This window comes from Silurus meridionalis, chromosome 4 (assembly GCF_014805685.1).
Source record: "Silurus meridionalis isolate SWU-2019-XX chromosome 4, ASM1480568v1, whole genome shotgun sequence".
Classification (NCBI taxonomy): Eukaryota; Metazoa; Chordata; class Actinopteri; order Siluriformes; family Siluridae; genus Silurus; species Silurus meridionalis.
This window is the reverse complement of record NC_060887.1, coordinates 5331527-5355750: the sequence shown is the minus strand read 5'-3', so window position 1 is coordinate 5355750 and position 24224 is coordinate 5331527. Positions and strand designations below refer to the sequence as shown.

The 24224-nt window shown below is 39.6% G+C and overlaps 1 protein-coding gene and 1 non-coding gene across 2 annotated transcripts in view; one reads left to right on the top strand and one right to left on the bottom strand.

Annotated features, from left to right (window-relative positions):
* LOC124384581 (little elongation complex subunit 1-like) overlaps positions 1-24224 on the top strand; it is a 256093-nt gene that overhangs the window by 116432 nt on the left and 115437 nt on the right. The gene's annotated exons all lie outside the window — the stretch shown is intronic.
* On the bottom strand, positions 14284-14356 carry trnav-uac. Its single transcript has one exon. It is a non-coding gene; the product is annotated as a tRNA-Val (tRNA).

Genomic DNA, 24224 nt, shown 5'->3' with positions numbered 1-24224 from the left:
AACTGGTAACTGTAACTAGTCACTATTTCTTAGTAACCAGCACAACACTGGGCACGAGTTTGTCCATCTTTTATTCTCCAGGAGTTCAACTGTAGTCCACGGCACGTATATTTTCTGGAATTAGACTTTGAGAAAACTCAGGTAAAATTTACTACATGACCACCCACATGAACCACAATAGACTTGTGCATATTTTCCGGTATTTTATTGTCTATTATGGTGTTGTTCTGGTTGTTGTTCTGATCTTTGGTGATCATGATGTACTAATATACTGCAGCACTTCATGTGTTACTGTCTTTTACAATCAACTGCATTAACATAAAGAACAGATCATTAGAAAGAACATTTTTGTGTATGATATTGTGTATTAATGTATTTTTTCGCATGGTTGTTGTACATTGCATCACTTTTCAAGCTACTATCTCTTATTATATGTTACGTTAACGACATAAACAACAACAGATTCATGTATCTTAAAAACTAAATCCTCATACGTGCATTACATTTACATTAATGTGTTTTTTCCTGAGCTCATCAGTGCAGTATGTTGCATCACTTTCATGCTGTCGTCTATTATGATGTACAATATTACAAACAACAGCAGCAGATTCATAGATCTTTAAAGAAACTGTTGTACATGCATTACCTTACTGTGTTTGTTTGTTTGTTTGTTTGTGTTTGTTTCACACAAGGTTTTAGAGGACGACGAGTGGACGTCTCGTCTGCGGCGGTAGAGGACGATGAGTGGACGTCTCGACTGCGGCGGTAGAGGACGATGAGTGGACGTCTCCTCTGTGGCGGTAGAGGACGATGAGTGGACGTCTCGTCTGCGGCGGTAGAGGACGATGAGTGGACGTCTCGACTGCGGCGGTAGAGGACGATGAGTGGACGTCTCCTCTGTGGCGGTAGAGGACGATGAGTGGACGTCTCGTCTGCGGCGGTTTGGCAGCACTGGGGTTTGGCTCTGAAGCTGGAAACACACCTGCTCCTAGTCAGAAGAAATGGTTGGATCTGTTTTATAAGGTTTGTGCAGACAAAAATGTGTATGAGAACATGATTAAACACAGGTCCCATAACCTAAAGGTCTTTATTTGTACAGAGGGAGAAATGTCCAGTGCAGGTCCACGACCAGTCGAAACTTTCCGGTGGACCACAGAAACGTCTTTGTGGATTCCACCCTCCTAAAGTGTTCATTTCAGACTTTCAGGTGATCATCTCTTTCATGTCACGTCACTGTGGACCTGCACAACTATATTTGTGACCACACTCATGTGCTTTAAATGTCCTCTGCTGTGGGATGCAGAAATAATTGTTGCAATATTTATTTTTATTTACAAAATCTCAATAAAGTGATGTTTATGTAACAAAATGCACTGGAAGAAAGACAGACAGGCAAAAGTTCACCAAGCAGAGCTTCTTTATTTTCTTTCGTTTTCACCCTGGCGTTTTTCTTTCCAGTGCTCACACCAGGGTTCACCCACACACTCACGGTTCGGAACGCCTTTCCTTCTTGACGTTCGCCGGTGGTCCCTCCCTCACGCTTTCTCTCTTTAGCGCCCGCCAGAGTTTCCTCACGCACCGGCACAACTTTTCTTTGCGTCCACCAGAGTTCACCCGAGTCTGCGCTTATTTCCCCTTTTTGTTCTCGTGTCTCTCCTCTTTATTGGCGTCACCAGACTGAAACATAGCTCTGAGTAGTCTCATCAGCTGCAGGTGTTTCTTACCGCTCGTGCCGTCTGGCTCCACCTCCACTCGCTACAGTTTACATCCCTAATCATATAGAACAATATCTGCTTTATCTATTCCCATTTCTCATCCAGTGATCAAATAGTGGAAGCACTGAGATCATTGTAAAACACTTTGGTTTTTGCTCAAGTGTGTTAAAGTGTGTTATATTTATAGATCTTCATTTCACTTCACTTCTGCCCTCAGACTCTCACTAGTGTACAGAGATGATTGTGGATTAAACATATTCATCAGTATCCGGTCCTTCATCTGCATCCAGTCCTGCTGTTTCTTCCAGTTCTGCTCCTTTAATTATTTCTTGCTGGTGTTTTGAGCGACTCATTTTACTGTTTATTTGTGTGGATTTACTACTATTATAATCTATAGTTATTTATGATTAGGTTGTTGTTTTAATCATTGTATTTGATTATATCTATTGTTAAATAACCTTTATTAATATATACATAGTTTTGTAATATTTGTATTTTGTGTGTTTGCATCTATTATAATTTATCATTTGATATTTTTGTAGCATTTTCAGTAATTAAAAATAAAATGTTTTATCATTCATAAAACAGTGACTCATGAATTATTCTGTGAACCTGCTGAACCCATTATCATCATTATTATTATTATCATTATTATTATTATGTAGAATGTAAATAAACAAATACAAAACATGTGCTATATAATAAACTTTTGTTAAAAATGGTAAAGGTTAAATAAGTACATTAAGAAAATAAATATACATCCATTTTATCCCCCTTTATAGGAAAAATTAGTCAAATCATATAGATATTAATTAACATGAGTGACAAGTGATGTATTTTCATTCACATCATCAGTATTTTTGTGCACTATTGGGGGATTTATATACATCAATCTGCCAAAAACCATAACAAATGTCCATCGTCTATCCATTTCCTCTTTCTTTTTCCTCTATTCCCTTCTTCCCCTTCTTTTCCCCTCTTCCCACCCCTTAACAGACTATTGATCTCCAGCTTCACACAGCTCACATCCTCAACTCTCAGTCTCACACCTAGACACTCCTATAAACTTTCCTTTCATTCTTGCAGATACCCTCTACCACAAATCACTCCTGTCACTCTTCTCCACCCACTCCACCCTGCCTGCACTCTTTTCTTTACTTCTCTAACACACTCTCCATTACTTTGCACTGTTGACCCCAGGTACCTGAACTCCTCCACCTTTTCCACCTCTTCTCCCTGCAACCGCATCACTCCACTGCCCTCCCTCTCATTCACACACATGTACTCTGTCTTACTCCTACTGACTCTCATTCCCCTTCTCTCCAACGCATATGTCCACCTCTCCAGGCTCTTCTCAACCTGCTCCCTACTCTCACCACAAATCACAATATCATCCGCAAACATCATAGTCCAGGGAGACTCCTGTCTGACCTCGTCCGTCAACCTGTCCATCACCACTGCAAACAGGAAAGGGCTCAGGGCCGATCCTTGATGCAGTCCAACCTTCACCCTGAACCAGTCTGTCGTACCAACTGCACACTTCACCGCCATCACACTGTCCTCATACATGTCCTGCACCACCCTTACATACTTCTCTGACACACCTGACTTCCTCATACAATACCATAACTCCTCTCTTGGCACTCTGTCGTACGCTTTCTCTAAATCCACAAATACACAATGCAATTCCTTCTGTCCTTCTCTATACTTCTCGATCAACATCCTCAAAGAAAATAAGGCATCTGTGGTGCTCTTCCTCGGCATGAAACCATACTGTTGCTCACAGATGGTCACCTCTTCTCTCAGCCTGGCTTCCACTACTCTTTCCCATAACTTCATGGTGTGACTGATCAACTTAATTCCCCTGTAGTTACTGCAAGACTGCACATCTCCTTTATGCTTAAAGATCTTTATGCACACTTCTTCTCCATTCCTCAGGCATCTTCTCACCTTCCAAAATCCTGTTAAACAACCTGGTCAAAAACTCCACTGCCATCTCTCCTAAACATCTCCACGCTTGTACCGGTATGTCATCTGGTCCAACCGTCTTTCCACTCTTCATCCTCTTAATCGCTGCTCTCACTTCCTCCTTACTAATCCTATCTACATCCTGCTTCACCATCTCCACATCGTCCAACCTTCTCTCTCTCTGATTTTCCTCATTCATCAGCTGCTCAAAATACCCCCTCCACCTTCTCAACACACTCTCCTCACTAGTCAACACATTTCCCTCTACATCCTTTACTGCTCTAACTGGAAGTACATCCTTCCCAGCTCGGTCCCTCTGCCTGGCCAATCGGTATAAATCCTTTTCTCTTTCCTTAGTGTCCAATCTCTCATACAGCTCCTCATATGCCTTTTCCTTGGCTTTCGCCACATCCCTCTTTACCTGCTGCCGCATCTCCTTGTACTCCTGCCTACTTTTCTCATCACTCTGTCTATCCCACTTCTGTTTTGCCAACCTCTTTCTCCTTATGCTCTCCTGCACTTCCTCATTCCACCACCACGTCTCCTTGTCTTGCTTTCTATTTCCAGATGTCACACCAAGTACTTTTCTAGCTGCCTCCTCATCACTCCTGCAGTAGTTGCCCAATCATCCAACACCTCTTCAACACCACCGAGCCCCTGTCTGACCTCTTCCTGAACCTTACACTACACTCTTCCTCCTTCAGTTTCCACCATCTTATTCTTCGTTCAGTCCTCACTCTCCTCCTCTTCTTCTTCACCTCCAAAACCATCCTACAGACCACCATCCGATCATCACCTCTGTTCCCTTCACCTACATGCCCATTAAAGTCTGCCCCAATCACCAATCGTTCTTTCCTAGGTACACCATCTACCACTTCATCTAATTCACTCCAGAATTTTTCCTTCTCCTCCATCTCACAGCCAACTTGTGGAGCATAAGCACTGATGACATTTATCATCATCCCTTCAACTTCCATCTTCACAATCATCACCGTATCAGAAACTCTCTTTACCTCCACTACACTCTTACTGTACTCTTCCTTCAGAATCACCCCTACACCATTTCTCTTTCCATCCACACCATGATAAAACAGTTTAAATCCACCTCCAATGTTCCTGCTCTTACTCCCTTTCCACTTGGTCTCCTGAACACACAGCATATCTACCTTTCTCCTCTCCATCATATCAGCTACATCTCTCCCTTTAACCGTCATAGTACCAACATTTAAAGTACCAACCCGAACCTCCACTCTCCTACACTGCTCCTTTCCCTGCCGTCTCTGTAGACGTCTTCCTCCTCTCCTCCTCCTCCTCCTTCGGCCAACAGTAGCCCAATTTCCACCGGTACCCTGTCGGCTAACGATACCTGTGGCGGTCATTGTTAACCCGGGCCTCGACCGATCCGGTATGAAATTTTCATTTGTGATCCGCATATTTGATTTGGCACGTTTTACGCTGGATGCCCTTCCTAACGCAACCCTCCGCATTTACCCGGGCTTGGGACCGGCACTAAGAGTGCACTGGCTTGTGCATCCATAATGGCTGGGTTAAATAATTATGGTAGAATATTGTACATTATTTATGTCATGCGGGAAACGGAGGCGGAAGCCAAAGTAACAGCAAATAAAGTTTTATTTAAACAAAAGGGCGAAGACAAAACACAAATACTTGCTGTGAAAGGATTATTCCAGTGGCCCACAATAGTCCAGAGTCTGAGGAATAATCCGATTGAGGAAATCCGGGACAAAGGAAAGTAATATCCACGGTGCGCCTGGAAAGAGTGCACGCGGAGCGAGAGCGCGAGTCCGGGTCGAACTGCACGTGGCGGGAAGCGCATGCGCGCACATAAGGCAATATGAACACACAGGAACATGCAATAAAGGAGCCGGAGTGTGGGGGAATGTGGGGTTTATATCGGCGGTGTGATGAGTGAGTGAATATGCCTCAGGTGTTCTCAATGAAGCCCGATGCGAGGAGCTCCTTGTGGGCGGGGCACATGAGAGAAGGAGCAGGGCGTTCCCCGAAGCACCAAAGGGGGCGTGGCAGGGGGATTCCTGACAATTTAGTAGAAGACATGAAAAGTAAAAGTAATTATTTAGTGACATTAGCTAGCTAAGATTAGCTTTTATAGTTTAGCTTTTTATATAAATCCATCATATGTATTTAATATTTAGTATAGAATCTATTGATACAATGAAGTAGCTTAATTTAACCTATTTAGCCCATATTTTAATCAAACTCATGTAACCTGTTTACTCCAAGTAAAATGAACATAATATACTAATAAATAGAGTAGAATAGGGTCAGACTGGGACTACAATTTTAATAATCCTTGCAGCCGTGGCATGTTTTATCTGTTGTGGAATTCCTTGTCATTGTTTAGACAATACGTACAGCTCCCAGTGTATAAAATTACAGGTAAAGAGTCTTCTACAGAAAACATCTCCACAGATATGGATCAAAACATCTATGTGGATTTGGATGGAGGGATTATGGCCCTAGTCAATGAGAAAAAATGACTGTAACAAACGTTTTCTTATAACTAAATGCACTAAACTCTTTCTACACTTCAATTCTGATCCTTTGATTATATCGTATATAAATCATGTTGTTGTTGTGTGTATTTTATTCTGTGTGCAGGAACATGGCAGCTGGTGAACAAAGGTGACTTCTGCAAGGTATGCGTCTGCATCAACGCACGTGTTTGTACATCGAAGCATGTGCTGAGGGGTATCGCTTCAAATTTGTCAACTTTAGAGATACCTGCGATGCTTGTTTTTTCCTTGTTCTTCAAAAGCACTGCCTGTGGTGCCTGGAGCAGCCCACCTGTCCTTTAGGTAAACGGTGCCATAATTTACCCCGTAAATGGTTCAGGTTTCCTCCAAAAAAGGACGAATTCGTTTGGGAAACTGATGAGGACCCGTTCAGACCGGTGATGGACATTCTGCACCACGCTGACATGTTCTCCCCAGATGGAATGTGGCTAGATTCCATCCAGAACTCTGTCTATGATCTTCCTGCAGGACTTCAGCTGATCACCTGTATCTATCATGTGCGTAGGGCTATTACCCTTGTCCAATCGTTTGGAGTTCCTGCCCGCTCGCTGGTTGCTCCGAGAACTCACAGATTTCTCTTTACGGAATTTGTCATGCAAAGCACCTTTGTAACGTACTACACCATCACCTTCTGTGGCTATGTTCTATGGACAACTGAACCAGCGAAACATCGTGATTGGAATTGTCGTCCTATCCTTTGTCGCAAATGTCACACAATCGGAACAGACTGTTCCCCTGCCGCACTGGATCAGACGACTATTAACCATTCCAGTAAAAAAAAAGAAAAAAGAGAGAAAAAAAAGGCAAGTGAGTCTGGACATCAAGGACAGGAACTGAAAGCTAAACCTCTCCATGTCCAATAATAATTAATAAAATCAATAAAAATCTAAAATATGAAATCACTTGTTTATTGAAGTGTTCGACATCATTTAAATTCTGATTCTAAATCAGTGTTTCTCAACTGGAGGATGCTTTTAAACTAAATAATTAAAATCCACATGATAAACTTTTGGGAAAATGTGACAAAAGTAAAATTGCACAATTATTAAAAGATGAAGTTAAACCATGATTTTTGTCTTCCTTACAAACGGCGTATGACCTCCTCATGGATTCTTGCATCTTGTTTATATCTCTCTTGTGGGGCAGGGGGCTGTGGCTCGGGGTCATAATGCTGAGGGGGATGGAGGTCAGGAGGGAGAGGGAAACTGGTCCTCAGTGCCACATTGTGCAAAACACCACACACCCTGATAATCTTGTACACTTTTTCCGGGTGGTATAGAAGTCTTCCACCTGAGACATCCAGAGCTCCACATCTGCATTTCAGGAGGTGAGGAGCATGTAAAGGGGTGAAGCCTCTGTCACCTGTCATATTATAGACTACATCAGGACAATGTTTACATCATCACGTCCTGCAGCTGTCTGTAGTCTGTTCCCTACACTGCTATGTGTCAGGATAAAGGAATCATGTGCTGAAGCAGGTCAGTGTGTCACAGTGAAGGGAAACCTGATGTATCGACTACCCACCTTAATAATAACATCCAAAATGACAGGCATTATGACACTCAGGGGCAGATACCAGACCTATAGCATGAGATTTAATAGAATTATAATATATCCAAAGAAGGTCTTTGTGAAAAAGTTAATTATATATAATATTTATATAAAGTATTTCCCTGTCTGCCATTTCCCACTAGAAACAACCTGTTGTCAATAATCCCAGAGTGGTGAGGACCTGTATTTGGACGGGGATGGCATGGTTCTGGTGTGTTCCCTCTGTAGTACTAGACCTAATTCAGCACATAGATCCAGGAGCACAGCTGTAGGAATCTAAATCAGCTTATTAGCCAGTCATCATCATGGGCCAAGAAATCATCATGGTCCCTGGAGATTTTCTCTCCTTAATCTTCCATTGGCACCACAGCATTTATGATTTATTCCAGCTCATTATGGAAAGATAAAATCAACTGATATTTGGTCCTGTGGCATGAACATTGAAGCAATAATAGCTACAGAAAAGCTCCTGCTTAACTCTGTAGCGGTATTTAAATCCCATTTAAAATGCTTTCAGTGATTCTACATTCTGTTTATATGAAGTGTTTTTCACAGTTTGCATGTTAATTGGCTGGATGGTGCATTTAAGTGCATGTGAACTATGTGAATTTATGAACCACATCTGGCTGGAAAAGACAAGTGTCCAAATACTTTTGACCACACAGTGTGTATCAGCTGAAAAGCAGCAGCTTCGGATCAGTCGCGTTTTCACTGGGATTCAACTCTGAAATATTACTTTTGATTTTTATTATATGAAATATTTTATATTATATATTTGATATTATTCAAATTATTATTATACAGTCTCCTCCAAGCAGTTCGTCTCCTGTGAGGACTCGGTCTCTTCCAAGCAGCTCATCCCCTGTGAGGACTCAGTCGCCTCCAAGCAGCTCGTCCCCTGTGAGGACTCGGTCTCCTCCAAGCAGCTCGTCCCCTGTGAGGACTCGATCTCCTCCATTCATTTTGTGTGTATAATGATGGCATGTCAGCTATAAGGGTGATGGAGGAAAAGTCAAATCCAAATGAAGTTTGTCACTTTTTTGTTTCTTGTCATTAATTGTTGTCCTCCCCATGTGCTGCTGTACACAGGTGAACAGAGACGTCCATTCCACACCAAGCTTTTTACAGTAATCACCAAATCTTGATTTTATTACTGCTGAGATGATTTTATAGGAGTTTAGTTTCTTATTTTAATACCAATATAAAAATCCCATACATATTATGGTGTAGTCGTGGACCAGTTGAGAAAACACTAAGTGCTTGTAAAAAGACTGGCAGCAGATCAAAATCAATCACATCTTTCATTAATGTTTTTTCTTTTTTAAATACATTTTTGGACCTGATTGTATTCAATAAAAAATATGTATTACAGTTAATTTACCTTGTGATTAATTTACCAGATTATTTTATTCTTATGATAATTTCTTGCTTACAAACGTCTTAATAAGTAGATGATTATAACTGAAGGATGAACAGAGACTATAAATACTACCATGTGTTTAAGTACAAAATCTGTTTGTGTTCAGAGAAGGTAAGTATAATGAATAATCTAAGGAAAATGAGATAAAGTCTGTTAAAAGTGCAGTGTTGTCAGGAAACAGAAGGAAACGAGGCCAGGTAGCATGAATGAATGATTTCTTTTCTAATAGCTCATAACACACATCTGACACGCGCTAATCACGTGTTCTCTCATTCTCTATTTTCAATGCACTTCTACTCCCCCTAATGGTCACTTTAAGTATAACACAACAACAGGTCACCACATGCAGCACAAACTAATTACACCTCAAATTAAACCCCACATTTTTTTTTATCAAAATCACATTCCAAACTGCAAACACGTGTTTTCTATTTAATAATATAATTCTAAATATTTTAATACCCTACTGTGTCTAAACACAGGAGCGCTACAGGAACTCGTGTAGGGTTTACAATCACAAACCACTTCGCTTGTCTTAACCCTCTCAAGGCAGGCGTTGCTGATTTGCAACAGTTAAAAACTAACTACCTTATTACTCCAGATACATATTTTATGAGGTTTTTTTACTCAGAAGTACCACTGCAGGACTTGGTTGTCCATTAGCAACAAACAGTTTCCCACTTGCTGACCAGGTGGCAGTGTAGTCTCCCTTCCAACATGTCTGTTTCTATGGGTTCCCTGAAACTGATTTTCTTGGCATCAATTTCGTGTAAATATCACTATCAACCTCCATTAATTTGAAACTAAAACTGCATCAGAAGAATCATAAGTGTATATAGACACAGTAAATGCCAATTAGTAGATTTTATCTCTTCTGGATTTTTCCCCTGGTGCAGCTCTATTTCAACGTAGCAGATTTTCAACGTGTGGCCAGATAGGTACCACTGGATATCACATGCTTTATCTACTAGTTTGCCTATATTTTGAGCAACAGTTTATACTAGGGTTATTTTCCTATCACCAGTGTTTACGTATTACTTTGAGGTGTCACTGAGGGTATATCATATGGAAAATGTAATAATTTGGAGTGAAGTTACAAACAATCAGAGGCAGATTTGATCAAAAGCAATGGCACAATACCATGTTCATTTGACTGTGCAGTGAGGAAAACTGATGTAGCCTAAATTCCATGGCACTTTTATTAGTACAGATCATTGTGTCAAAGCATTTTTTTGGCAAACTACCTTACAGAATACTCTCTATGCAGGATTTGCAGTGTGTTATGGCAGGCAGACGAAAGTTTTACTCAGCCAGGGAAGTCATTGAGTACATTTGCCTTCCTGATGTTGCTTTATCTGACACAGAATCGATTCCAGACGATAAAATTGCTGATCCAGATTTTGAGGAATCTCCTGAAGCATACGAGTCTGACTCCAGCTTTGATGATGATAAGCCACTGGCAGCAATACCAAAAGCTAATCTCAACCACCTTGATTTTGAAATTCATAACATACATGCAGACAGTGACACTGAGGTCCCAGATGACAATGAACCTCAGCCAGGCCCAGCTCCAGTCAACAAAGAGTTTTCTTGGAGGCAGAGGAAACCCCCAGCAGCTGACATAGACTCTTCATTCCGAGGACCTGCATTCTCACCTCCCCCAGACGAAATACCAAGTCCAAAGTGGTATTTTGATCAGTTCATGGACAAATCTGTGTTTGAACATATTTCTAACCAATCTAACTTGTATGCAGTTATGAAGAATGGCCCAGAACTGAAAACAACCCCTTCTGAAATAGAGCAATTCATTGGTTTACACATCTTGATGACCATAGTACGTATGCCATCATACCGCATGTACTGGCAGACGGCACTTCCCCTGAACTCATTGTGGAACTGAAGAAAATGGGAATTCTAACAGTTGCTACCATCAATCGTAACCGTCTCCGTGGATGTACCCTCAAGAGTGACAAGGAACTCTCAAAGGCCGGGCGTGGTGCGTATGAAGTGAAATACGAAAAGACAAGTGGGATGTCCATCGTGAAGTGGTATGATAACAAGGCAGTGTTGCTGGCATCATCCTTCATTGGCCCTGAACCTGTTGAGAGATGCAGAAGGTGGTCGAAAGAGAAGAAGGAATATGTGGAAGTGGACAGACCCCACATTGTCAATGGTTGGCTCCTCTATCGCCGTCATCTCACCCAGAAGCAGGAGAAGAAGTATATGCCACTTCTTGACTTCCGTGTTCAAGTTGCAGATGCCTCATCAAGGTTGGCAAACAGGCTGACTTGAACAGTAGGAAAAGAGGACGACCGTCACTGGAAGATGATCCAACGTCCCATCAAGCTGCCCCACCTCCACCTCCACTTCAGAGGATCTCTGCACCATCAGTTGATGTCAGATTAGACCGATGCGATCATTTCCCCATCCATGCTGAGAAACGTGGCGATGCAGACTTTGCAAGAATGGCTACACGCAAATGGCCTGCCTGAAGTGCAAAGTACTTCTGTGCTTTACAAAAGACAAAAACTGTTTCTTGGAGTACCACATGACAAAGTGACTTGGAAACATGCCCTACTCAATGAGGATTTGAGATATTGGATTTGGATCCCATATTGTTTTTGTTGTTGTTCTGCCACTGAAAAGCACTTTGTTACATTGTTTGAAAAGTTGTATATAAAAAGTTATTGTTCATATCATATTCAGTCGTCAGTGTCTAATTACCACACTGGGCCAATGTTGCAAATCTGCAACATCCCAGAACGCCTTGCATGTGAAGGTCTCTCTAAAAAAAAAAGTCAGGATTCTATTGTACTACCCCATATGATAATTTTCCCCAAATATCAGATTTTTCCTGTTACTAAAACTTAATTTGAGCCTGAGAGGGTTAACACCACCCGTTTTCAGCTTCCGCGTCTGCGTTTGAATCATTGAAGCCCCGCCTCTTTTGTGACGTCGGTATCTCTGATAGCGCCCTGGACTCGCTTTTATTGTCATGACAACTTTGTTGTGCTGCAGTTCAACACAAACATTTACTGACCACAGCAATGAAGCGCAAACAAACAGCTGAAATGTTTTTAATTGTTTTTAGTGATAAGTGTCAATGTTTTGAACAATCCGCTCTCCAAGACACCAAAAAAGATTTTTCAGCCAGAAAGAGCGACTTTCAGAAGAAAGAAGGAGAAATAATGACAGATAATAAGACGGGTAACAGCTACAGCTGCTTCTCCTGCTGTCAACTTTATTCAACTTTATTGTCATTGTACAGAGAACAAGTGCAGAGACAATGAAATATAGTTATCATTTAGTTCCTAAAACCACATTAAATATCAATCTGTCATGCAGGAAATATAAAATGATTTTGTACTGACTGAGTAATGCAGCACTTATAAAATATTTGTACTACAACATTGTGTGTGTTTAAGACTGGTGCAGTTTTGCATGACTCTGTTCTGTTCACTGTTTTAACTAGAAGTTTATAATGATTTCTGTTTAACTTAAACTTTGTTTTGTATTTTGTAGATAAATTTAACGTTGCCAAGTGCAGAGATAAAAAAGGCAACATCAGAAGGCCAATGAATGCCTACATGGTTTGGGCAAAGAAACAGAGGCCCATCTTTTCCAAGGCCAATCCAAATAGCAGCTCTGCAGAGATCAGCATGCAGCTTGGGATCGCGTGGAACAAACTGAGTGAAGAACAGAAGAAACCCTACTACACTGAATCATGGAGGCTTAAACAGGAACACGAACAGTTGTTTCCTGGTAGGTGAACTTTCTTTATAGACAAATGGCAAAATAACAAAACAAACGCATCAATTCTGACACTTTTATTGTTTTTATGTTGCTTCTTACTCTTTAAATTCTTCTTTTCTATCATGTAGATTGGGTTTATAAACCGCTTCCAAAGAAGGGAAGGAGAAAAGGCAGTTTACAGAGTAGTGACTCACAGAGGAGACCTGATCATCAACCAAACCACCACATAGTCATGAACATGCCAGAAGAAGTACCAGTCCATGACCTCGTGCCTGAAGTTAGTGATCAGTTCTCCGGCCTTAGCCACCAAGAACTGCTGTCTCCTAAAGACATCTGCTTTGATCCTCCTCTTTTCCCTTCTGTTTCTGAGTCGACTTTCTGCCAGACCAAGTGAGTTAGTAAACTGCATTGGAACAGTTTCAGAAGAATGACATGCAAATGAAGTTTTACTCTGCATCTTAAATAATCACCATAATCGCCCCTCATCTACTTTAATATGCAGCTAAAATTGTGCACTTCTGTTTACAGCACCTGCTATGGGTCTGACTGTACAAGCAGTGAGGTTCAGCTCGAGGACGAGGAGGAAATCACTTTGCTGAACAACGACATCTTTTCCATGTTAAATGAGGAATATGGCTTTTTTAACCAGTCTGGAGCTCAGAATCATACTGAAGACCCCCACAACAGCACAGAGATCCTAGATTCTGTACCAGTCTTTGATATCGACAGCTTCGAGGAAGAAACTTGAAGAGATGGAAAATGATTCAGGAATAGAGGAAGATGGTGAAATACGAACATTTCATGTTCTTTAGTGTGCATGTTGTTTCCCCATCTTTAATTTTTATTAAATTCTAATTTAAAGTTTTATTTAAATGAATAAAGATTTTCAATTCAAATCATGTCTAAAGTCTCTTCATCACAGAGAGCATTCAATCACTTTCCTGAAATCCACTTTAGTAAATTCAGTGATGTTTGATGTTCCTTAAAGAGAAGGAATTTGACAGAAAATCAAATGAGTTTTACTACAGGAATCACTCTGGGAGAGACCAACTACAGAAGCTCCTATGACACTACATCTGTCTTAACAGGTCGACCCGTCTGTCCCCCTCTTACAATGTCATTCACACTTTCTTCCCATGAAGGACCACATCAAGCTCTCTCAGCATATCCAGTTTTTAATGAGTACAGGGAGGTTGCATCTCACCCATGTCCTTCTTCATATGGAGGAACCATCTCGGGAACCTCACCTGATGTTCATCGCGTGCATGGGCCCTGTAACCGCAATGCACTAAAAGCTTTTAGAATCAGAGACTCAAGGGCATGGCTCCACTGGGGCTCGAACCCAGGACCTTCTGCGTGTAAAGCAGACGTGATGACCGCTACACTATGGAACCTGCTGGTGAGAAGGTTGATGTCCAATGTGCATAAAGATAAACATCTCTCTCAAAATCTCAGTGGAAAAAAACTGTATAGTTGCAATCTGGAAAACATTTTGCCTGAATCGATATTTCTGCTTATTTGTGTGGTTCCATAATATAGTAGTCATCACATCTGCTTTACATGCAGAAGATTCTGGGTTCAACCCCCAGTGGAACCATGCAGCTGGCAAACGTAAATGAGTTTAAGTTTTTGTGAACAGTTTTGTTAAGAAAGCTAAGATATTCCCACAAATCTTTACTCAATTCTGCAAATAAAAAAACAACAGGTTGGCATTTTTCTGCGTTGTGCTTGTAACAGCATTGGACAAAAAGCATTCCACAAGTAGAATCAGAGACTCAAGGTCATGGTTCCACTGGGGTTCGAACCCAGGACTTTCTGCGTGTAAAGCAGCCATAATGACCACTACACTATGGAACCTGTTGCTAAGAAGGGTTATGTCCAATGTGCATAAAGATAAACATCTCTCTCAAAATCTCAGTGGAAAAATATTAATTAAACTTAGAAAACTCACTGACTCAAATGTTCCCAGGTTTTGCCCAATAATAGTTTTAGCCACGCAAATGAGTTTATTACTGCTGCTGACATTACTGAGTAAAATGCTGCTTCCTCAGAAGACCACACACAGTAGGCTCATGACCACCAAGTGAAAGATCTCCAGCATCTTAATGCACTTAATGCAAAAAACAAAAAAACAGGTTCCGTGTAGTGATTCATCACTTCTGCTTTACATGCAGGAGGTTCTGGGTTTGACTCCCAGTGGAATCATGTATAAAACAAATATTATGTAAGAGTGTGTTTCTTCTTCTTTTAAACCATAGCGTGGTTGTGATCACCTCTGCTTTACACACAAAAGTGGCCATAAAACTTTAGGGGGAGAGACAAAAGCTGAGTCCCATGTGCTAGCAGGCCAAGATTTTAAATAAAAATACAATGAAAGTAAATATAAAATAAACCGTATCCTGCTAGCGGGAAAGAAATTCCACCATTAGGGTCCCTTAACTGGTTCCATTGTGTAGTGGCTAACATGATTTTCAAAGCCCTTATTCTCACTCTGGATGTATACAGTTCTTGAAAAGTGGGCAGGGGGACACCGATAAAACTTGATTAAAGTTTATATATTATAAATTGTTACTCAATCCTGAAAATAAATGAACAGTTTTGCATGTTTCTGCATTTTGCTTGTAACAGAAATTGAGAAAAAGCATTCCAAAATTAGAAGCCAAGGCTCCAATGGGGCTCGAACCCAGGACCTTCTGCATGTAAGCAGAAGGTGGAGGAGCAGAAGGTGGAGGAGCAGAAGGTGGAGGATCAAAAAGAACAGGCTGAAGTCCTTTGGACTTTTGGAGACTTTAGAGAATGTGAGAAAATGTATAACTGTGTGTAGATAATCAGGTAAAATATTATTTATGAGTCTGACTTTTTTATTTATTAGTCTGAGTGTGACTGATTATCACGAATCACACAGCACAACTTACTCAAAAGTCTAATGCCGAATGTTTCCTGTTTTTTTTTTTAACCTAAAAAAATGTAAATGAAGTGATGAACACACTGGATGTTGTTGTTCTGTAGACAGTCACACTGCTGCTGAGAAATCTGGACTGTACTGTGGATGACGGACGTGTATGAAGTGTTCCTGAGATTTGGGACTGTCCTCACTGCACACGTCATTTATAACTACTGATCCTTACATTTTCCTTCTTTCCCAGTAGCTTGGGGTTTCCTCCCCGTACTCAGCTGGAGTATTTTCTGAATGTGGAGAGCTCTGATATTGCGAACCTTTAACACGTTTGATGTGCGTTTTTTGCTTTGTGTTTCTGCTCGCTGTCCCGTACAGGTCATGATGGAGAACAGACGCTCAAAAGGCATCTGGTGTGTGACGTTTTCATCTCCTGATGAGGCTCGAGTAGACATCATGGAGATGAACGGCAGGGTGCTGGGCAGCAGGACTGTGTACTTAAGTCCCTTTCAGTCCCTCTCAGTATGTAGAAACCATCTCACCTTCAAAACCCTGCCCAGACCCAAATCCCAAAGCCAACAAGAACATCCATCCACAGAGTGAGTCAAAGCCGTCCGATTAGTTTTGTGTTAAGTGCAGTTAAAGATTTAAAACAGAAGAGAACTATTCATGTTAGCAAAATGTACCTTCTGATTGGATGCTAACATGAGATGATTGTCTGCATCTACAGATGTTCCAGTTGCAGATCCTGGAAAAGAAAACCAGCAGCAGTGGAACAGGCGATTCACACCACAGCCTCTCAGACTGGACACACAGGAACTATTCTGATTCTATTTCCAGTGTGTTTTATAGAGACCTTCATGATCTGGAGCAGGTTTTGGTCACAGCTGTGTTTGGTCACATGTAATAATTGGTTTAATACTGAGTGATTGATCAGTGTGTATTATTAAAGTCAGCAATGCAAACACACACATGCACTCAAACATTGGATGCTGAATTTGTTCTGTTTTCTGTAGGAATTAGGATTAGATCCTCTATTATACCAGAACCAGTGTACACTTGCAGCAAGTTTCTGCTCTCAGAAAATAACCTTTAAATAAAAGTGCTTCATTGTTCATTCACCAGTGAGACCAGAACGTTGATGATAAAAGAACACAGCTGTTCTGTTTATATTATGGGATACAGACAGTGCTTGTTATTTCTCATGGTTTTCTACATGAGAGTGATGTAAAGCTCATGTTTTTGCTTTCTGTATCTCCTCACTCACTTCTACAGGTGGTACTGCAGAATGGACGGTCCAAAGGCTTTGGATTTGTCTGATATTCCTCTCTGGATGAAGACACTAATGCCATCAGAGAGTTGAATGGAAAGCTGGTGAGCAGGAGGTCACTGTGTATCACTATGGCTGAGCAGTGGACAGGGAGCAGCCGCCACACCAAGCCCTACCTCCATCCATCCAGGAACATGCAGTGGTTCCATCTACAGCGTAAGTCATACTGTCCTCATAATGTCCTACAAAACTTTACTAAACACACACACTGTGTACCGGTCAAACACACACATTATGTAAAGTAACACATCTCTGTTTTTCTCTTTCAGGTCATCGTGCTGTCGGTCTGTTCCACTGAATTCATCATTTTATTTATTTTGCTTTTAATTATTATTTCTTTCTCTTTTTTACAGAAATTGTTTTATTACTGTAAATAAATATGTAAATAACTAACAGTAATGAAGGTGTTTCATTATTGATCATTCATAAAATTCCCTCTTAATACATGAGAACTTTCATTAGAACTGAAAGAGAACAGTAATAACAGAGTTGTGTTCGTGAAAACCCTGGAAACAGATCATGTAAATACACTACTCTGACGCTGACACCATTTATTTAATGGATGAATAAAATTGATCTGAAATAAATTCAAATATTTAAGCTGTAATACTGCACTGTATTTAACATATTATTATTATTATTATTATTATTATTATTACTATTATTATTATATATTGTTATAATTTTAAATGTATTGACAGATTTTATTTTGAAACTTTATATTTTGATGTTTTATTTCAGTTAATAAATTTTTTATTGTATTTAATTTGTGTCGGTTTATGTTCTAATCTCTAATATACACTAAAAGCCTTTATATTTATAAATGTGTATTTAAATCACACATATTAAAAAATTAATAATATGTAAAAAGATCTAATATCTACCAAAAAAATCACTCAGTGATGATTTAAAATGTTTGGACATTTATTCCAGCTCATAAATCCTATAAAACATGCAGCATTAAACATGAACTTCCAGCAGATGAACATCTCATAATACTGTCTGGAAGTGAGAAATGTACAGGTTGTTTTTACTCCATACACATGAACTTACTTTGATCAGAAACACAATCATACTCCAAATCAATTCATCAATAAAGTCAATAAAAGAATCCCAAACTGCTGTGTGTCTTGTCCTCGCTATTAATGACGTCATTAGAGCTCCACTACTTCTAATGACCTGCTGTGACAGTGAGCTCTAATACACATCACACTGCCACCTACTGGTCATTTATGATTCTGCAACATTCATAGAGTCACTCCGGTCAACTTCCGGTTCTCAACTCGGATTCACTCGCTTTATACACAGTTTACAGCCGTTTTTATCTTATTTATGACTGTAATATCGCTCTTCTCTCAGGAACAACAGAAAAGCTGTGAAGACATGATATTTTATCCGCTCTTTACCTCTGTAATGTGCGCATGCGCATAGTGTTAGGTTAAGAGAGACCGGGTTACGTCACAGACGGAGGGCGGGGCATCTGCCTGTGACGTCAGAGTAAGGCAACCTCTATAATTGGAAACGCGTCTCTGTTTCTCTCATTTCCGAGGTTTTTGCTTGTGAGTAAAGAGGCATAAACATGGAGCTCTTCAGAAGGTTGAGAGAGATTTTTCAGACCAGAAGATCGAAGAAAACTAAGCAGATTGCTGAAATGAAGGAGAAGCTGGAGCACATGGAGAAAGTAGAGAAAGACTTGGATGCATTTTCTCTTCTAATGGTAGAGAAGATAACAGAAGAGAAAGAAGAGAAAGCCATTCTGCTACAGACGGTGCAAAAGCTGGAGGCTACTTTGGTTTCTGAGCGAAAGCAGCAGGAACAGGACATAACTGAGAGAAGCCAGAGCTGGGCGAGAGAACAAAAGGAACGTGTTGCTCAGCTTGAGTTTATTTTGGAGCAGACCACCATGAAGCTACAGTCTTCCCTGGAAATCAATGAGGAACTGGAGAAAACTGTAGAATGTGAGAGAGAGAGCTGGACAAGAGAACAAACGAAAGTGGAGAAACATGTTGCTCATGTTGAGGTCACTTTGGAACAGACCACCATGGAGCTCCAGTCTTCCCTGAAAATCCATGAGGAACTGGAGAAAACTGTACAATGTGAGAGAGAGAGCTGGAAGAGAGAACAAAAACGACTGGAGGAACATGTTGCTCAGCTTAAGCTCACTTTGGAACAGACCAACATGGAGCTCCAGGATACTCAGAATCACTGTGAGAAAATAAAAAATAGTGCAGAGCAGGAGAGAGATCATTTGATCAGAGAGAAAGAGCGACTGGAGGAACGTGTTGCTCAGTTTGAGCCCACGTTGGATTTTAAAGAAAAACAGGAGGATGAAAGAGAGAAAACTAAACTTGACATAGAGGAGAGGAACAACTTACAGCTTCAGACCAACAGGGGGCTCCAGGATACCCAGAATCTCTGTGAGGAAGAAAAGAAGACTTCAGAGAATAAAACAGATCATTATATGAGAGTCCGAGAGCGATGGGAGGAAATTGTTGCTCAGCTGAGACAAGAAAACATTCAAAAGAAAAGGAGAAATAGAAAAAGAAGGCGACAAGAGAAACAGAGAGTCTGAACATGCCTTTTTCCTCTTTCTGTTTCTCTTATGGCTATTTATGATAGTTTTACACTTATAGTCAATAGTATAAAGCTGAGTGTAAAGCTATTGTATCTTGTAGATCGTCTCGTCTTTTGATCATTTTTTAATTCTGTCTTGTCAAATCTTTTTTTTTTTATCTTTTTTTAAATCTTGATTTTAATCTTTTACTACAAAGAGTCACAATAAACACTAATAACAACCATTATTTTTGTCTTCCTTACAAACGCTGTATGACCTCCTCATGGATTCTTCCACTTAGTTTATATCGGGGCTGTGGCTCGGGGTCATAATGCTGAGGGGGGGGAGGTCAGGAGGGAGAAGGAAACTGGTCCTCAGTGCCACATTGTGCAAAACACCACACACCCTGATAATCTTACACACTTTTTCCGGGTGGTATAAAAGTCTTCCACCTGAGACATCCAGAGCTCCACATCTGCATTTCTGGAGGTGAGGAGCATCTGAGGGGTGAAGCCTCTGTCACCTGTCATATTATAGACTACATCAAGACAATGTTTACAATTTCTACATGTTGTTAAAGTCACCAAGAAGCCAGTCATCACGTCCTGCAGCTGCATAGATCACATAGATCCAGGAGCACAGCTGTAGGAATCTAAATCAGCTTATTATTCAGTCATCATCATGGGCCGAGAAATCATCATGGTCCCTGGAGACTCTTTCTCCTTAATCTTCCATTGGTGTAATCCTCCAGCAGTGCCATCATGCAGCATTACACACGGGGGTCACCACAGCATTTATATGTTTACGGTAATTACACTGATCATTAACACCTTGGCAAAATCAGCATGAATTAGTGGCATCATCACCAGTGATACAATTTGAAGATGAAAATGTGACATGTGAACACGTTTCTTCATGCCAGTTTTGTCATGAACATCATTATAGTTAGGACTGAAAATGAGAACATAAAGAGAGTAACGACTGTGTGAGAGCGTAATGGCTGCATTTCCAGATTTATTGAAGGAAAATATGTCGTTATTTACACTGTGTTCTGCAGTTATCTAATGGTAGGGGATTTGATGTTCTCCTGTATTCCATGCAGTCAGGCAGCTCCTCCTCCTGCGCTCCCGTAGTGGAATGTGATGGTGAGACGCCGCTGATTACAAATTTAGAGTGAATTTTTATTTAACATTTGAGTTGGATTTTATAAGAAGGTGTTTATGAAACAACTATCACTCAGTACAAACCCAAATAACCTGCAGGATTTCATCTTCATGATCACAACACTTCAAACAAAACATCTACAGTACATACAGGATTCAGGGCCATTTTTCAATATTTATATGTTACGGTAATTTTGGATTATTTATATTAGGAGTCTTTAACGACTCTGTGCATATGTTTTAAAAAAATGACCATGTTACTGTGTGTACAATGATACTAATTGTGTTCATGTATTACAAACACTTTATTAGGAGCACCTATATATTCATATACACTGTGTGTGTGTGTGTGTGTGTGTGTGTGTGTGTGTGTGTGTGTGTGTGTGTGTGTGTGATTATTTGTACAAAGAGTTCCGTCTCATCACTTTCATTAGTTTAGATCACACATGTGCACTACTACTATCAGGTAAAATACAATGTCCTCGTAGGAAAAAAACACCAAAAACAAAGTGTCCAAAAACTTACGACCCCCAGGATGAAATAGTCCACGCAGAAACAAAACAGAGTAAGAACAGGAGTTTTGAGGGTTGGGATTTGGACTGTAGTTTATGTTAACAGTCTGCTACACTGACTCAGGACTACAGTTTGTATCTGATCATCACTTTACCTCAACATCATTTAGCTGTAATAAATGGACATTCAGTGAAACCCAGATGAGGACGGGTTCCCTCTGGTTCCTCTAAAGGTTTCTTCCTTATGCCGTCTCGGGGAGTTTGTTCTTGCTGCAGTCGCCACCGGCTTTTTCATCAGAGACAAACTTACACATAAAGAACATCATATTTATTTGTATCATCACATTATCTGTGTGAGAAATGCTCTATTTGTGCGTAATAAAATGTAATCTGAGAGAGAGCGAGAGACGGGGGGGAGACATGTCTTTATAATATATGCACATATTTTCAAAACACAAGTAGAAACGTAGGGGAAAAAAATCATATAAAAATATATATAAATATAAAAATGAGAAGAGTAATAGGTTAATAGGCACAACACATCGTCAGATAATAAAGAACGTAGGAGAATAGTTGCAAGAATTTGTATAAGAGGTACACTGTCCAAAACACACAGGAAGTGAGCATGAGAGAGCATGAGCTTAAGATGCAGGCAGGATGAGAGTAAGACAGGAAATGTTATATAAAGAAGTATTATGGCATAAGAAATATATTTTAAGAAGATTTTAAGTAAAACTAAGTAAAAGACGAGAGCTATGAAAATTAGGAAAAGCATTTGGAGAAAAGTGCTGGTGTGTTAAAACTAAAGCCCTGGATTGTAAAACTAGTAAAAAACACGTTTTATACAAAGTCTACACAAAACAAAACAAAGGATGATTTGCAGACATCGGAAAAAAACTCCAGACGAGATTTTTAGAAAAGGTGTGAATATTGCGGTGGATGATCTGTTGCATTGTTGTGTACAAAGTGCACGATCAGGGGATGTTTTTTAAGACAAGGTCTCCATCAAGAGATATTTTTGTACATGTAAATTAGATTCGTATGGAGGTGAACGAGGCCTCCTGGATATGGGTGGAATTTTAACTAAGAATAGGCAGAAACACACCAGAAAACACGTGAGCAAAAGGTGGGATATGCAAAGCCCCATAAAATCAATGATGTACGTAAATTGTGAGGGAGGAGATATTAGACACAATATGTACATTTTACTAGGTGTGAGATATAAAAAATAAGGATTGTTTATATCAAATTCACTCGCATGTGAAAGCTGACGGTGTCATCGCTGTCAGGATGATTCTCTCCGAGAGCTCCATGGGACGGGTCTGAAGTGACTGCAATAAAGCTGATTTTCTCCTTCTCATTCGTGACTGGAAGATGTCTTCATTTGGTTTGTTTATGTATTATTTTAAGTTTTTGTAACTTATTGGTAAATGATTAGTGAACAGCTAAAACTAATTTGAGTATTGAGCCACAATTGTTATGTCTATTCGGACATGGGGTCTGAGTTACGAGACCCTGACCACTGTACTGTAACTCAGTGTCAGGATGTTACTGATCTTCTTATCGCCTCGGCATCATGGTGGAGTCTCCTGTCATCAGAGAGTCTTTACCATGAGGTGCCGTAGAACATCCAGTGGTCAGTATGAGAGAATTGAATAACAGAATATAAGATTTTTCTCCAAAGTTTAAATAACATTGGATTTTTTTCATTTGATGAATTTTAAGTTCATTCATTTTTCATTCATGTATTTTTGCTCTTGTTGTGAAGTGAAGTTTGTGTCATTGCTGCTACACTGTGCATCTGAACGATCACGACTCAAATCTCACAATAAACTTTAGGGTTTTATCACATTTTCTACTTTCATTCATCTGATTGTCTCCCCAGTGTCCAACTGCTCCATGGCTTTGTGTATCAGTCACCTCACAACTATAGCAAAGAGTTTTTATTATTGACCGAGTAAATTCCAAGTGATTCAGTGCTTATGCTCAGAGACTGACCTGATTTTTTTCAACTACTGCTGAATGTTTGTTTACATTCACAATATTCATTATTATATGCACATTATATTCCACATGGATCGTGCAGTACAGTGTACAAGTTGTTAATAACATTCTTGTGTATGTTTCTATTTTCTTTATAGTGATTAATCTGTAGGATAAATCATATAAATGTGGAAATCTTCATATAATAATCATAAAAATTTATAATTTTAGAATATAAAAGTATGTTTAAATGTAGACCTTTAGGTACTAAAGCACCCTATTGCAATAAAGTATTATTATATAATATAATATAATATATTATTATTATTATTATTTTATTATTATTATTATTATTATTATTAATATTATAATGGCAAACTGTGTTTATAAAATTAATTTAAAATAAGGCTGTAATACTGCACTGTATTTAACTGTACGAAACAGATTTATTCTAGTTTTAAACATATTGATAGTCATTTTTATTTATTTTTTGTTGTATTTTGATGTTTTTCAATTTCACTTAAGTAAATTATGACTTTATGTTTTTAATTTATTACCCAGTAAAAGCCTTGATATTTATAAATGTGTATTTAAAACACAGATATTTAAAAAATAATAATACATCAAAAGATCTAATATCTACCAAACTACAAAAATCACTCAGTGTTGAATTGAGGTTTTTGGACATTTATTCCAGCTCATAAATCCTATAAAACATGCAGCATTAAACATGAACTTCCAGCAGATGAACATCTCATAATACTGTCTGGAAGTGAGAAATGTACAGGTTGTTTTACTCCATACACATGAACTTACTTTGATCA